A 14631-nucleotide genomic window follows, 5' to 3' on the forward strand; every position below is an offset into this window, starting at 1 on the left:
TGCAACACGAGGCAAACACATGTCCTTGGTTTTATCTGCTCTGGTCCCTCTGGCTAACCCACCCAGGTCTCTGACCCACCAGCTACTCTGGGGTTCCAGGGCAGGGTTAGGGGAAGGATTCTCACTGTCCCTGCCAATCTGAACCTGGCTTAGGTGCTCCAGGAGCTGTGGTGTGTTGCTGTTTGGAAGTTGGTCTGTATTGCTCCTCAGCTGGAGCTCTGTCATGCTGTGTCAGCCAACACTTCCCCGACCACAGGGATCCCAAGCAAGGTGGACTCTGTGTCCTGTGGTTGTATCACTTGCTGGCATGTAGGCCACTGGAACCTCTAGCTTTTATTGGGCCTGATTCAAATCAGGTAGCAGTGATGACTGAACCACCTGGGGCTTTTTGATCTTGGAACAACAGATTTTCATTTTGTATAGTAAGTTACTGCTCCAGAAGAACTTTAATCTTTGACTCCCAGACTCCTACACATATTCCAGGGTTGATATGTCATATAAAGCCCATATATAGCTCATAGCCAGAGAAGTCTAAAGTGCCATCTCTTCTGAAGGACTCATTTCCTAGCAAAGCTGACCCACTTCTTTCCCACCAGAGAGAGAACTGTGAGTGGGTTAAGCCATGAAGCAGGTAATTTGTGAGAAGATTACAACTTCAGAACACACTAGCAATACAAGATCCTAGAAAGACCTGTCTGTGATCCGCATGATTAGTGTAGGATCTGGCTTCACACCCTGGTATCAGTGGAAGCAGAAGCAGTCATTCCTCTGTGGGTTTGTAATGAAGTCAAATATAGTTTGGGAGTAATCCAGAGATATCAAGTTAATTGCTCAGTACTACGTCTGCATGCTGTGCAGAGGAAGGAAATGGCAATTTCATTAAGCTTTTAGTGCAAACAACACACCTCTTTGTCTTGCTTAGTTCCTACATGTTACTCAAGATTTGTTGCCTTCTTCATATTTCATTTGCATAAGCTGAACTGTCATTTTGCAAAGGGAGCATATTTTTTTCATTTTACAATCAGTAGCATTATTTAGTGCATTCTGTTTTTATTCATAATAAGACAAAATGTAAGTGACCCTCATAATTAGCCTTTCTGCATACAGGCAAATGGCACAAAGTGCAAAAATGTCGTTCTTTCTGAGTTCTGTATTGTAGCAATGTTCAAAAAGCATGGGCAAAAAAATTCTGACCTATAACTATTTAAAAAATAATTTGTGGTAGAAGCAGAGAACATTTTGCAACACAGTGACTTTTTAATACCTGCAAATAAATTCCTTCAGCTACACTTTGAGAAGCATGATTTTTAGCCAGACTCTCCCACTGTCAGAGAAGGCAGATGGTTCTGTCACACAGAGATGTGGAGGAGGAACCACTGCAGGCAGCAGAGGGGCAGCCTGCACATTAGGACAGAGTCTGCTTGGTTCAAGAGCAGTGTAAGCACCACCACTCTTTTATCCCATCGTTGCCATCCTCACTTAGAGGAATGCAGCGCTTCTGTAAGTCCCAGCTGCTGCCTCAACACAAAGGTTAAAAAGTGAAAACTTTTCAACCTTTATATATACAAGCACAGGCATGACCCACCTTCTTCTTGCCCACGGTGTTCCTCTACAGCAGCAGGTCCTTTGCTCTCTTTTGCAGAGTGGTTAGCTCAGGGTTTCCCTACCTGACAAAGCTCTTTTCCTCACTGCCCTCTGTGCTGCACACCTGAAGCTGTTCCAAGTCTTTGCTGCCTCCAACAAGCATCCCACTTCAGCCCTTTGCTTGGTTACTCCTGACAAAGCATTAAAGGGCTTCAAGATCACCTTAACTTTTGACCAGTGCTGACACTCAGTGTTTGTCATTTACTTCATCTTCCCCTGCAGTGACAGCCACACACCGTATTTGTTTAGAGAGACAGGGAAAAGACTAATGCAAAACTGTAAAAGCTGCCTCAAGGATTGCCAGCGTCTATTGAGGTGGGTGGAACCAGGCAAATCTGTCTCTGAGACATTTTAAAAACCTGCCAAAGTGCCTAATCTGTCACGATTTCAGACCCTTACACTGCCAAGCACAGCATTAGAAGAGAAAATTGAAATGGGTTTCTAATCTGAGCCTATTTTTACAGTTTCCAGTCTAAGCCTTGTGGCATTCTGAACTGGAACTGCATGGAATATGCTGCAATTTCCCTTTTCCCTGGTTTCTTGCTCCTTAAATTTTCACAACAATTTTTAATGGAAACTGCAAAATTTGAACTGCAAATTTTGAATAAGACTGCTTTTGAGCAGTCTTCTTCATTCACAGAAAGGAGAATCTTTTGATGCTTCCTGAGTTTAATCAAAATTTTAAAATATTACATATTAATCAAATTTGTTTTTGAAATGGTGAATTTTGGTGACAAAAAGGCCTTTGCAAAAATTGTTTTGCTAAAAACTCTTCAGTTGCCTACAGAGACGGTTAGTATTTCAATGCTCAAACAAAAATGAAATGAGGAAAGGAAATAAAATGTCTTCTTTGATTCTCTCTATTATTTGTTGTAGGAAATCTTTAGCAAAAAGCACATGCACTTAGTCTTGGAAAACAAAATGTATCTACGCGCTTTACCTGTGCAGTTAACACTGCTGGGGTTTGCCTGCCTGCTTTCTGAACTGGCCCCTTGATTGGCAATTTGCCTTTTAAATGAATACCTTACAAGACAATCTTGAGAAAAAGGCCTAAATAGATTTTTTTTTAAAGCACAAATTCATTCCTAGGCTGTGGTTGCATGATCCTTGATGCCATATCTGTAGAAACAGGAACCATCTAAATGAACTTGAACTGGATTGAGAGTTTACATGTGGTTGTGGCATTTTAAAATCTGATATACGACTAGGAGTTCTTTCAAAATTAGTCTTAATTCATTCCAGCCAAACTAGTTTAAAACAAACTGGTTTCATAGCCAGACACAACTGTTTAACCAAATGAGTAAAATTATACCTTAACCAGGCTGTTGGTCCAGGATAGGTTTCTCTAGGTACCAAACATGGGCAGAGAGGACCTCAGAAAAAGTGGTTATGCAAATGGTGAGGTACCTGGATTATTGTTATGACCCTTTTCAGTCTTTCTTAGCGCATGCACCCCCCCTGCCCTCTCTCAGCTGTCCCTGTGCCAGTGAGACTGGGCTGTAGGGCAGCTCCAGCTGACCCCGTGCCAGTGAGACTGGGCTGTAGGGCAGCTCCAGGCCAGGGGCACTCTTTAGACCAGATTCACTGCACTGCAGATCAAGAGGAGGCAGGCTCAGGCACAGCCAGAGCACTCCCACTGCAGTAGCCAGAGTCTTGGTGACCAGCCAGCTGGAGGGGTGCAAACACACACCCCTCTGTACCCCTGCACTAGCTCTCTGTCACCCTGGCTGGGCCTTCGCTCTCCTCTGGTGCAGATGGGGCAGAGCCAGACATCCACACTGTGGCCAGATATAACTTTAGCAGATGAGTTTTGGGGACACTGGGGAAAGGAATGAAATGGGTGATTTTTGTGTTGTTTCTATTGTATTTGCACTCCTTTAGTCCAAAGAATGTGAAGGTGTTTTGTGATGTCTTATATCACTGTGGGCAAATGAAACAGAAACAACAATGGTGTGTCTGATCATGATTTCTACAGAGAACTGTGGAATGTTTCCAGTCATATTAGGTTTAATCTCACTGGCTTTTTTTTTTCTTTTTTTTTCTTTTTTTTTTTTCAAAAGCTAGCAGGCAGTGTCCCTTTTTCATATTTTAAAGTGAAAATAGATCAGTGCTGAAATATATAACACTCGGTAGCATTCATCTGCAGGAACTCCATAACCCTGGCACTGACAAGCAATACGTTAAAACATGATGTTGAAGATGAAAATATGGCAGTGGATGCTAAATACACAGTTCAAGGGGGGCACCAGTCTTTATAGGCTATGAATGAACCCTGTTGCCAGCCTCCCATCTCTAGGAATAATGAGTGATACAAAAAAGGGTATATTAGTTTTTTAACAGCTTTGTCAGGTATAAGGCTTAAATTTGTGCTCCACATCAGTGGCATTTACTATTTTGGCTTTGCACCAGGGTCTATTACAAAGAAGAAAAATCTTTCAATCCTAAAGGTTCACACAGAAAAAGATCTTGGTTTGATCCCATTTCCCTTTTAACATTAATTGCATATTTAGTTTTTACGGGCAGGGGACCAAAAAGCAAAAGAACAGCTTCCACTATGAGAATGACTGGAGCCAAGCAGCAGAATTTAAGGCCATCTTGTTCTTATTGCTTCTGGCAGTGAATATCCCTCACTCAGTAGCTCAGTCAGAAGGACTCTAGTCCTTCTCTTATCATCTGGAATGTGTTACAGAATAATCTTGTGCATCTGAAAGTGCAGTATGAAACAAGGGTGTAGATTGCCATAGAGCTTGGGATTATATGCACAAAAGCAGCAGTTGATGAATACTGCAGTGTACCCTCACTGCTGTTCTTCTCTCCCTTCCCCTTAGCACATACGTTGCACCAACCTCGGTCACTGAGTAAGAAATAGCAGCAAAGGCTTGATACACTTATTTTTTTATTGTTTTTACCCTTCGTATGTTCCAGAAAATATAACTACTCCACTCAAAAGGAGACCAGGTAGTTTTAAAGCGAATATGCAGAAAAAGTGAGCACATTTTAATTTGGTTAGCTCTCGGCAGAAAAGGGATTTGGTTTCCCATTGGGGGCTGCATGTGGTGTGATACAAACTGATACCAGTAATCAGTTCTTCACATATCAGAAGGAGTTGGGCTTAAGTCCATAGCTTGGTGTGATCTCCGTTAGAGAGAGGAAACCTGATAAAAGATAGCCTAGGACAGCAGACCATGAGGGTGGTGGGCTGGAAATGGGAATAAAAAGTATCAGTGGAACACTACAGCTCTAGCTCCTTCTCGCAAAAACTGACCAGAGTCTCCCAGAAATTGTTGTGATTGTTCTCAGGGCCTTGGTGAGAAAAAGAAGATGCCCTGCCATTGCCCTGCTCCCGTTGGTGTTACAGCACACCTGGAGAGATGCCTTTGCTCATGGGTCAGCTCACCACAATGCCATAGCAGGTCTGGAGGACCCTATGCCTCAGCCTGAGTCTTTAAAACCAGACAGAGCTAGACCATTTGCAAAAGGCCTGATTTCATCTTGGTGTGCCACAACTACAACTCCTAATGAAAGCAGGACCAAGCTCATTCAGAGCTGTGTTTTTCCTTTTCAGCATATTTTGGGTATACTTATAACAGGATAAGCTCTTTTCGCTACCACAAGCATTATAATAATTTAAATAGCAGTCATCTTCTGTATGATTTCCTTCCTTCCACCAACAGTATCATCCTTAGGTCCACAGCCATTAGAAAAGCAATTAACCACAAACTTCATGTAGGTAATAAAATGAGATGAGGTAATTTTATTTGTTTGTATTTGTTACCACAATAGCAGCACCAGTTTTGCTTGTTTGTTTCTGCAGTGACTTAAGGAGAAGCAAACCAATTCTTTCAAACGTAATAAATACCTAGAGAAAAAATAACAATAATTACACTTTCAATGTCAAATAAGCATTAGCTCCCCATGTCCTGTGCTTCACATTTTCATAGTGTTTCCGTTTTTAAAGACTGTTTTTAAAATAAATGCGGGTAAGTACTTCCTAGAAAATACTATATTTGATGGCATTTTGTTTTCTTCTGTGCATGAATGGCTTAGGGACAACTGCTGAGTTTTCAGCTGTAAATGCAAATGTAAACCTAACCTAGGTTACAGTCTGAACATGTGCTATTTGCTCCACCTGTTCTGTGTTTGCAAGGTGATCTGATTCAATCCCCTCTTTCAAATGGCACTGTTTAAGTTCTCTGGTTGTCTGGCAAAAATGCTGAAAGGTGAAGAAAAGCAAGTAGTTTCAAGGTAGACCAATATCCTTTGTTCTGGTTAGGTATGGAGGGGAACCACTGCCTGTCCAAAAGTCTTTAGAGTTTGTGAACACCGCATTTGCTTCTACAAACTTCTGTGGAGCTCCATACCTTTGGTTTTCCTGGCTGCTCTACTAGGGAGAAGTACGTCTTCTTTTCATGCCAAGAGTATGCTTGCTTAGCCAGTATGCTGAGCCTCCCATGCTACCTGCACTACACAGTCAGAGACTGAAGGTGTTCCCTCTGGGAATAGTTATCTTAGCATAGTTATGTTTTGCAGGCTGAGAAATCCTGGTAGCAAAGGAGGCTGGAATGGTGAAAAATCAATCCTGAACTGGGGAGGCTCAGCATAAAAGGCACTTTTACGCTGGAGACAGGAATGTAGTGGCAAGCTTTAAAGGAAAATCATGAATTGCATGATTATTTGGGTAGGGAGCAGTGTTCTTCCTGGCTGTGCTTGCATAACATCCATCCCTCGTCAGAGGATCTGTAATACCACAATATGGCTATATGGGAGCAGCGCCAAGGCTGACAGAAGGGGTCTAACATACAGAGTGTGGATCCTGCTCTGAACCTGCCCCAGGTTCCCTGAGGTTTTGATTAATGCTTATCCCAAAGTGTTTTGTCATATTGTTTACCTTTTCAGCTTGGAGCCACTAACGTTATTGCCACAGCACTACACATCTTGAGCTGAACACATCTCCAGTTCTCCCAGGAGATCGGTTGAATTATGTAGGTCTCAGTCACTTTGGTGAATTTGTCTTGGGGCAGAGAGCCTGTTTATTTGAAGTGCTGCGTAATCTGTGCTCAATCCACATTTGGGTTGCAAAACCAATAAAAAAAATACATGTAAATTGTTCTAAATGCTAGTTTACTTGGAAGTATAAATTAAATCTGGTTACATGCATTGTCAGATTGATAGGATCTGCTGCAGGAAAGAATAACTTTCATTTATGGCAGTAGGTGCTTATGAACATACTGGGAGACCATTTCTGTGTTGTGCAGTCTTTGTCAGCCTTGTGAGGTAAAGCTTTGGCATTCTCAGGGTTCTTCATCCTTCTGGTCAAATGCAGTGACCAGCCAAGACTCAGAAACCTGACTTTTCATTTCTAGCTCTGCAGCAGGCTGAGACACAACCTTACCCAGGTGCAGCTGGATTAGCTGCAGAGGCAGGCAAATTCTACTTCTCCTTCTCTATGTCTGATGTGATTTTAAACACTTGAAGTTGGGAACAACCTCCAAAGGTACATCCACACTGCATCGCTGCAGTAGAGAGGGGAGGGAGACAGCCAGGTTGCCCTGAACAAGCAGCACCCAGACAGTGCCAAGTCACACACCCTTCTTGGTGCCATGTAGCCAGAAGCACAGAGCTTCTGCAGTTAACGAGTTGCCAGCAAGGATCTCACCTGGTTCAGTTTTCTATACGTTCTGCAGTGTGCACACACCTTTCCTATGTCGACCAAAGGGTTGATGTTCTACTGTGGCTTTGTGGTGTGGGGAGCAAGTGCCTCCAGAATACCATGGTCTGCTTTTAATATAATTGAGGTCACCCTCAAGCAGTGTGGACAGGCTGGAGTTTGTCTCATAAGGCAGGAGATGGAGCAGTTTAAGGGCTTTGAAGGTTGAATAAATAGAGAGTATAAGCAGCTACCCCCTTTTGGCAGTTGTTCTAATGGAAGGTAAAAAATGACTGCCCTGGGCAAGACCATTTCCTAGAGTTTAGAAAAATGCCCCAACTCAAAAGTAGCCCATAATAAAATAAAAAGAGCAAGCAAAAAAACAAAACCAAACCAAACAACAAACAAACAAACAAACAAACAAAAGAAAACAACAAAACACAACACCCAACAACAACCAAAAAACCCAAACAAAAAACAAACAAAAATACCCTCAAAAAACAGAACCAGAGTTCATTTTCAGTCACTTAATTCTGGCACTCTTTATCTCAGTAATATATATGAAGAACCAGCAATGTGCCTTCATAAAGCTCTTGCTTCAACAGCAGCCAGCATTAAAGCAAGGCAAGCAGTGGAAAGAAAAGAAGAAAAAATTCCCTGCAAGAAGCCAGCCCATAGTCTGAAGGGGTGCTTCCCACTTCCCTCCCTGCAGCTTGGTTCTCCTGACAGCGTACTGTATGGCCTAGCAACTCTGCAAATGCTGAGACAAGTGTGCTGTGGAGCAAAAAAATGTTTCCTTATTGCCAGCCTTAGGCTGTCACTCCTCTGCCTCTCCCACTGTTAGGAGCTGCTAGACTCTCTCAGCCATCTGGTGCAGGACTTGAAACTTCCTGCTGCTAACCCTGGCCAGTCCTGGCATTGCTGTGCACTTGGAGTATGGAGATGAGACAGGTTTTGAAGTGTTTATACAAAGCTGGAAAAGCAGTGGAAAGGCTGGAGTAAAATGAGTGGGAAGGTGTGAGCTGGAAACAAGACACGCTGGTGCTGAAGGAGGCCTGAGCACACATTTCCCTTTCGTGCGGGATAAAGGAAAGGGCTTTGCCTTTAGACTTTAGCTGTCAGGGGACACAGCTATGGGAGAATAAAGTGGTAGATGTCATGTTCTTCTTTATTCCCTGGTGGGGAATGGAAATGCAGACAGATTTCCAGAGAAGCACAAGGACTTGGAGCCCTTTGGATGAGGAAGGATCTGAGAAGCCATCTGCCTCAGTTTCCTCTGCCAGCTCCTCACCGTGGGACACCACTCATGTGCCAACTGGGAAGCTAAAGGAATCCTTACGAGGTGTATTTAGACCAGCGTGTCAGCAACCGAGATCAGAACCAAGCTGTGCCTGCGTAGTTTGCCTGAGCAAGAGAGGAAGTCATTGCTGCTCTTGTGGCTCTCTCCCTGCTGTGATCTGCTCTGACCCCAAGTTACACTGGTTTGCTAATACAAAGAACAGTAAGGCAGGTGTCAGACTGCTTTGTTTATGCACTGTTTTTGTCCTGCTGGCGTTCAGGAACTTATCACACTGCATGTGTGATCAACTGGGCCATGTTAGAAGATGTATCTCCTCCCATAGACTCAGCATTAGCGGTGCCAGCAAAAGTGCAGCACATCCCTTTCCCTGACAGAGGAAAGCCACCACTGTCTTAAATCAGGCTCTGTGATCCCAAATGCTCTATCATGGCTGTACTTGTGTCCCTCATAGTCACTGGGGTGAGTTTTGAGCCCCTCCTAGAAGGCCCTGCAGATTCCCAGAAATTCCTAGAGGTTTGTTGTTTGTTTGTTTGTTTGCTTGCTTTTTTAAGTTCAGTAGGTGCTTTACCTGAGTAAGAGTCTCACAAGGATTCAGCCCCTGGTTGGGTGAAGTGGGTGTGTTAGACTATCATTAGGAAATGTGAATACCCAAAATAGATGCTGCCTTGAGTGAAAATGGGCTGGGTTTCCTTGTGAACATTATTACTTAGCAGATACGGTTTTCATGCAAAGTGATTTGACTTTTCCCCAGTAGGAATGACAGGATGTTAAAGAGTTATTTAGATATCAGTATCTGAATTTTGAACAGATGTTAGCTCCAGATAAAGGGAGAAACTTCTTAGGGTTTATAGAAAAACTTTGAGTTAGCCAGTTTTAAACTACTCTCTCAAATATCTATTCTAATACTTGCTGTGCATATAGTGGGTGCAATAGCACTAGCAAAGGACTTCAAAGAATAATATCCCACCTTTTCAGAGGCCAGCATGCAATTGCTTGAAAGTAATCAGCTGGAGGTATTATTTTCTATTTCCCCGTGAAATGTTGCTGAAATTATTTACTGTCTTCTCACAGTTCCAGTTATTTTCCCATGTGCCCTTACAAGCTCTCTCTATGCGTAAGGCATTTTATTCCTGTATCTCCACACAAAGAGAAGAATTTATTGGCACAAGCTGGCACAGCCCAATTGACTTTAAGCACCTGCAGTGACTTTAAGTCGCAGTAGCTGAGGATGCTTCTCATACTACATGCACCACCCAACTGCATGGCCCTGAAAGTCAACTAAAGACTGCCTGTTAGTTTGAATACAATTTCAGTCAGGGTCTAACAAACATACTGCCTTAGTCCTGTTCAGGGCAACATCTCATGCACTTCAATATGAATTCACTTTCTAAGCAAGGAGCAAACAATATGTGCCCCATGAAAGCTGCAGATACACTGCAGTGGGAAAGGTAAACGGTGATGGTGACGAAGATGACAGCGATAGTAATGATCATGGTGGTGGTGCGCTCCCCGGCGGTTGCTTTAGGTCTTTACCTCACTACTTAAAGTGTCTCCTATTTTGCAGGATAAATGTTGAACACAGCACTTTGCACTGCTGTATTCTTGCGACTGCCCTTAAGCTTACAGGCTTTTTAGAAGGGGCAGAGCTTCATAGAAGCTGGTAGTGCTCCTGTCATCAGCTGGCAGTCATCAGAGGAACATCATAACTAGGGGCATAATAAGAAGCAGCTTGAACCGTAAACAAGTTGTCTAGATATGTACAGGTTATTCTGAAAGAAGATAGTTTTCTTTGGATGTGTGCACAGCCTTCTGCTCTTTCAGCCTTCAGGGCACCGATATCAGGACATTTGCACCAAAACATCTACCTGAGTCTGTCCCGAGAAAAAGAAACCCTCATGCCTCAAGCCTATTTCCTTTTCCCCATAAAACACAACCTGGCCACAAGAACTACAAAGCTTATACCTTTAATATTTCCCCTGCCCAAATCAATGAATTCAGTGTGATGAAAAGAACAAGTGCTTCTGACTGATCCAACCAAGACTGTTATTTCCATCCATTAAAAGAAGTCTCCACAGAGCCCAACATAGATGAGCAGACAAACTTGAGGTATTTAAATCAAAGATTTTATTTATATTTGCTCTGTTTTCTTTATTTTAGTCTATTTTTTAATTAAAATTAGTTCTCTTTCAGTCAGGCCACTATATTCCAGGTCTGAAGTTTTTTCACAGAATCAAGGGGAACCCAAAAGCTTGGCAAACAGCTGTTTTAACCATATGTCAGGTATTAGATTTAGAAAGACACTTTTTCTGTAACACAGTCATCATCATTTGCTGGTACTTCTTCATTGTCCCTCGCCGGCAGCACTGTTGAGTTTTCATCTGCTGCTTCGGAAACAAGTGGGTGCTTCTCATTGTGCTCCCGCTGCTGGGAAAAGGAAGAAATGGAGGCAGCTTAGGAACCATCTGAATGAAGCCCCTCCTCCCTGCTCCCCTGTTCCAGTTCCCTAACTGGATTTTGTCTACGGGTGAATCTTTCCCCTTTCTGCCATAAACAGAAAAATTCAGCTGTGATAGCCTTTAACAACAACTATGTGTTAGATGAACAGCTGCTGAAGAAAGAAACCCTAAACTGAAATCTGCTCTCTTTTTTTGGTGAAACTGTATACGAGTCATGCAGGTGCTACTGTAAAGTTTGAGGCCTTCTCTTTAAAAGCTCAGGAACAATCCTATCAGGAAATATGCCCTTTCCTATGCCTCTTTGCCTGGCAGCAGTGACATCCCAAAATTGAGTGGAGAAACTACTCTGTGGCCTGGATCAAAGACTGGTCTTTCAAAATAGCAGGGTAACAAAAAAAAGACTTTTAAACTGACTTCTTAGAGTAGTAAACAGAACAAGTTTTTACCCCTGTCAGCTACAGTTTTGCTTGGCATCTCAATGAGAGCAGTACTTTAAACCAATGTTGCAGCCAAACACTTCACATTTGGGAAGTCAATGACTTCTTGTCCTTTCCTTTGTTTTTTTCTTTAAATCACTGGGGTAACAAGCTCTTTTAGATTACCCTTCCACCCTCTGCAAGTGGTACTCAGAGATGCTGATGTGCTAATGGGTGTATTTGAGGTTGACTGGGAACTCTGTCTAAAGTGGTAAATAGGGGCGTATTTCAATCCTGGGGGTCAGGCTACTTAGATGGCAGAAGACAGGTCTGGGACCACATGAGAAAACTAAGTTGACTACAAGATTGAGAGAACTGTCCTAGTCACTGCTTACCACAACAGAATCATCACCAGTTATATTAGCAACTTCAAGCCCAGAATATTCGCCTGTGAAATCTATGATTTCTTCAACAGCTGAAAAACAGAACATTAGAATCAAGATCAGAGATTGCAGAGGAATGAAATGGGCTGTCACTGTGGAACAGGCTGAGGTAGGATTGAATTATGCCCTTCTCTTCCGGCACGTGTCCAACATTTCCCTCAAGCTTTGCCCTCAGCAGTCCACAGGGACCATTACCAGCCCTGTCTTCCACAAGTGGCAGCACAAGAGAAACGGCGGCTGAGCTCCTCACACAATTCTGTTGCATGACAACAGCTTGTGGGAGTTACACACCGACAGATGATCCAACTAACATAGGGGAATGTTTATCACACAGAAAAAAAACCCCAAAACAACACAACAACAAAACCAAAACCAAAACACCAACAGTAAAACCGGAATCAGAGAGGGTCTCCTAATGTTATAGTACTGTGCTGTACATGTTCCCTAGAGGGACAGGGCATAGCTAATAATAGACTTTTCTTTATCTCCTTCCAACTTGGTGATTCCAAACTTAGTTTGCTACCATCTGGAGTGGCAGCTGTCAGAACTGCCAGCTCAGCAGAGTAGGCATTCAGATGTTTGAGGAGTACTTGACAACCTTTGCTATACAGATTATCTCCCACTAGTGGTGAATTTATTGCAGCTCAGTAACACCACCAACAACCCTCCAAAAGCTGTTTCTGTTCTTACCAAGCTCAAAATAAAGTGTACCAGTTTCTTCAAGGTCTACTGGCTGGGCTTCTGAGGTTCCACCTGCACTGGAAGCCAGTAGCTTGCTTCGTTTCTGAGCTCGTTTGGAATTGATAGCTTGTCCACGGCGCTTTCGCCAGCGCTGAGAGAGAACAAAACCGTAGCATTTTGTGTGGGAGTAATATCGACATGGCCCTCATTTTTGCAAGACCGATGAAAACACATGAGGATACAGAAAACAATTCCACAGAGGATGGAATATGCATCAAAATGTGCTAGGGGCCATTCCTACCTGAGCCCATTGCAAGAAGGAAAAAACATTCCACCTGATCTCTTACCAGTTGCCTCACCAAGAAAAAGCCTATCCTGATGGCTTGCAAATGACACTAGTTCACAATTCATTAGGTTGTTTCTCGCACTGTAAGCATTTCTGAACTATTGCAAGCACCCAGATTCAAAATCTTTAGCATCCCCAAAAAAGCAGTTACATGAAGTTTAAATAGTTTTCTGTTAGTATGCATTTGCTACGGACTGTTGAAATTCTTTCTGGAAGTACCCTGGAAAACATGTTTCAAGAATCATATTTACATTGAGTAATAAGGTACTTACTGTGCTCATGGTGTTTTCTGATCTAAAATCACTGAAAAAGTAGACAGGACAACACCAAAAAAGGAATGTCAGGGAAGCAACGGTGACCAACCCTTACATTCCTTTATGTAGCACAATGCTACAAAGTCCTGATTTCTCAGGGCTAGAGAATGATGTCCTTCCAAACCTATCAGAAAAGTAAAGCAAATATCAGCAAATTGCCTTCTATTCCCTCCTGGGATGGAGAAGGACGGAGAAGGCGGATGCTGCGCATCTGCTGCCCAGCAGAGAATCTGTCAGCTGACTCAACTCCTGGTCTACTGAGCCCTTGGCAACTGTTTGGTAACGTTCTTCCATGTTCCATGTCATTCCAAAGTTCTCTTTGCACCTTCATGGAGTTCCAGAATGCCTTGGCTTGGAAGGGACCTTAAAAGCCGTCTAGTTCCAACCCCCTGCCATGAGCAGGAATGCCATCCACTGGATCAGGGTGCTCAAGGTCCTGTCCTAGAACAGGGCCTTCCAGGAACGAGGCATCCGCAGCTTCTCTGGGCAGCCTGTTCCAGAGTCTCAACATCCCCAGACTTCTTCCTAATATCTGGTCTCAGTCACGTCTCTTTTAGTTGAAAAGCGTCCTCCCTTCTCCTATCAGTCTCTGCCCATGTAATAAATCATCCTGCTTTTCCTACAGGCCTCCTTTAGGCACTGGAATTCCCCAATGAGTCCTCCCTGGAGCCCGCTCGTCTCCAGGCTGGAAAGGCCCAGCTCTCCTGGCCTGGTTGTGGAGGAAAGGAGCTCCAGCCCTCTGGGGCTTCCTCTGGCCCTGCTCCACCAGGCCTGTGCTTGTCCCCACATCTGGACACAGCACTCCAGACGGGGCCTCACGAGGGCAGAGCACAGGGAGACATCCTCCTCCCTACACCTTCGGCCTGGAGAAAACTGTAGCCTTCCAGGGGCTAAAGAAATCCCACCAACTCCCCTAGTCTGCCGCTGAAAACTCTTAGGGGACTGTCTTAACTTTAACCCTAGTAAACATAATTAAAATTATGTTTGGTTTTTCGTTGTTTTTTTTGAAACTCATGAAAATTAACAATTTCAATCCTTATTTAAAGTCTCTGGAGCCTTGAAGATTTCAGATGTTCAGCTGTTCCTCTGCCAGCATTTCACAACAGGGCTGGGAGGAGGTTTGCTCTTCTTCCAGGGACAGCACCTTCATCCTGAGGCCCTGCTGTGCTATGAAAAATGACACAGCAAAAAAAAAAAAAGAAATTAAAATTCAGTTTGCCTTCTAGCCACTCTGCTGCTGGAGCTGCATTCATAGGGATTGTCTGGGGCTCCTGAGGCTGGCAGTGACTCCATCTTGGCCCTGCTGGATTCAGGGATGCTCCTCAGCCCCTGGTCCTATGGGTGCTCTCGGGTGTGGGAAGAATGGTGGAAATTCATGGATAGC

The 14631-nt window shown here is 43.5% G+C and overlaps 1 long non-coding RNA gene across 1 annotated transcript; it reads right to left on the reverse strand.

The window, feature by feature from the left end:
• Window positions 1-10958: 10958 nt before the first annotated feature.
• LOC114061571 lies at window positions 10959-13289 on the reverse strand. Its single transcript, XR_003572150.1, has 4 exons — window positions 13206-13289; window positions 12660-12738; window positions 11859-11938; window positions 10959-11015 (listed from the first exon to the last, which is right to left on the reverse strand). It is a non-coding gene; the product is annotated as an uncharacterized LOC114061571 (long non-coding RNA).
• Between the last annotated feature and the right edge of the window lie 1342 nt (window positions 13290-14631).

This window comes from Empidonax traillii, unplaced genomic scaffold, assembly GCF_003031625.1.
Source record: "Empidonax traillii isolate 1590-97213 ecotype Southwest subspecies unplaced genomic scaffold, ASM303162v1 scaffold340:size591717, whole genome shotgun sequence".
In the NCBI taxonomy this organism is placed as follows: Eukaryota; Metazoa; Chordata; class Aves; order Passeriformes; family Tyrannidae; genus Empidonax; species Empidonax traillii.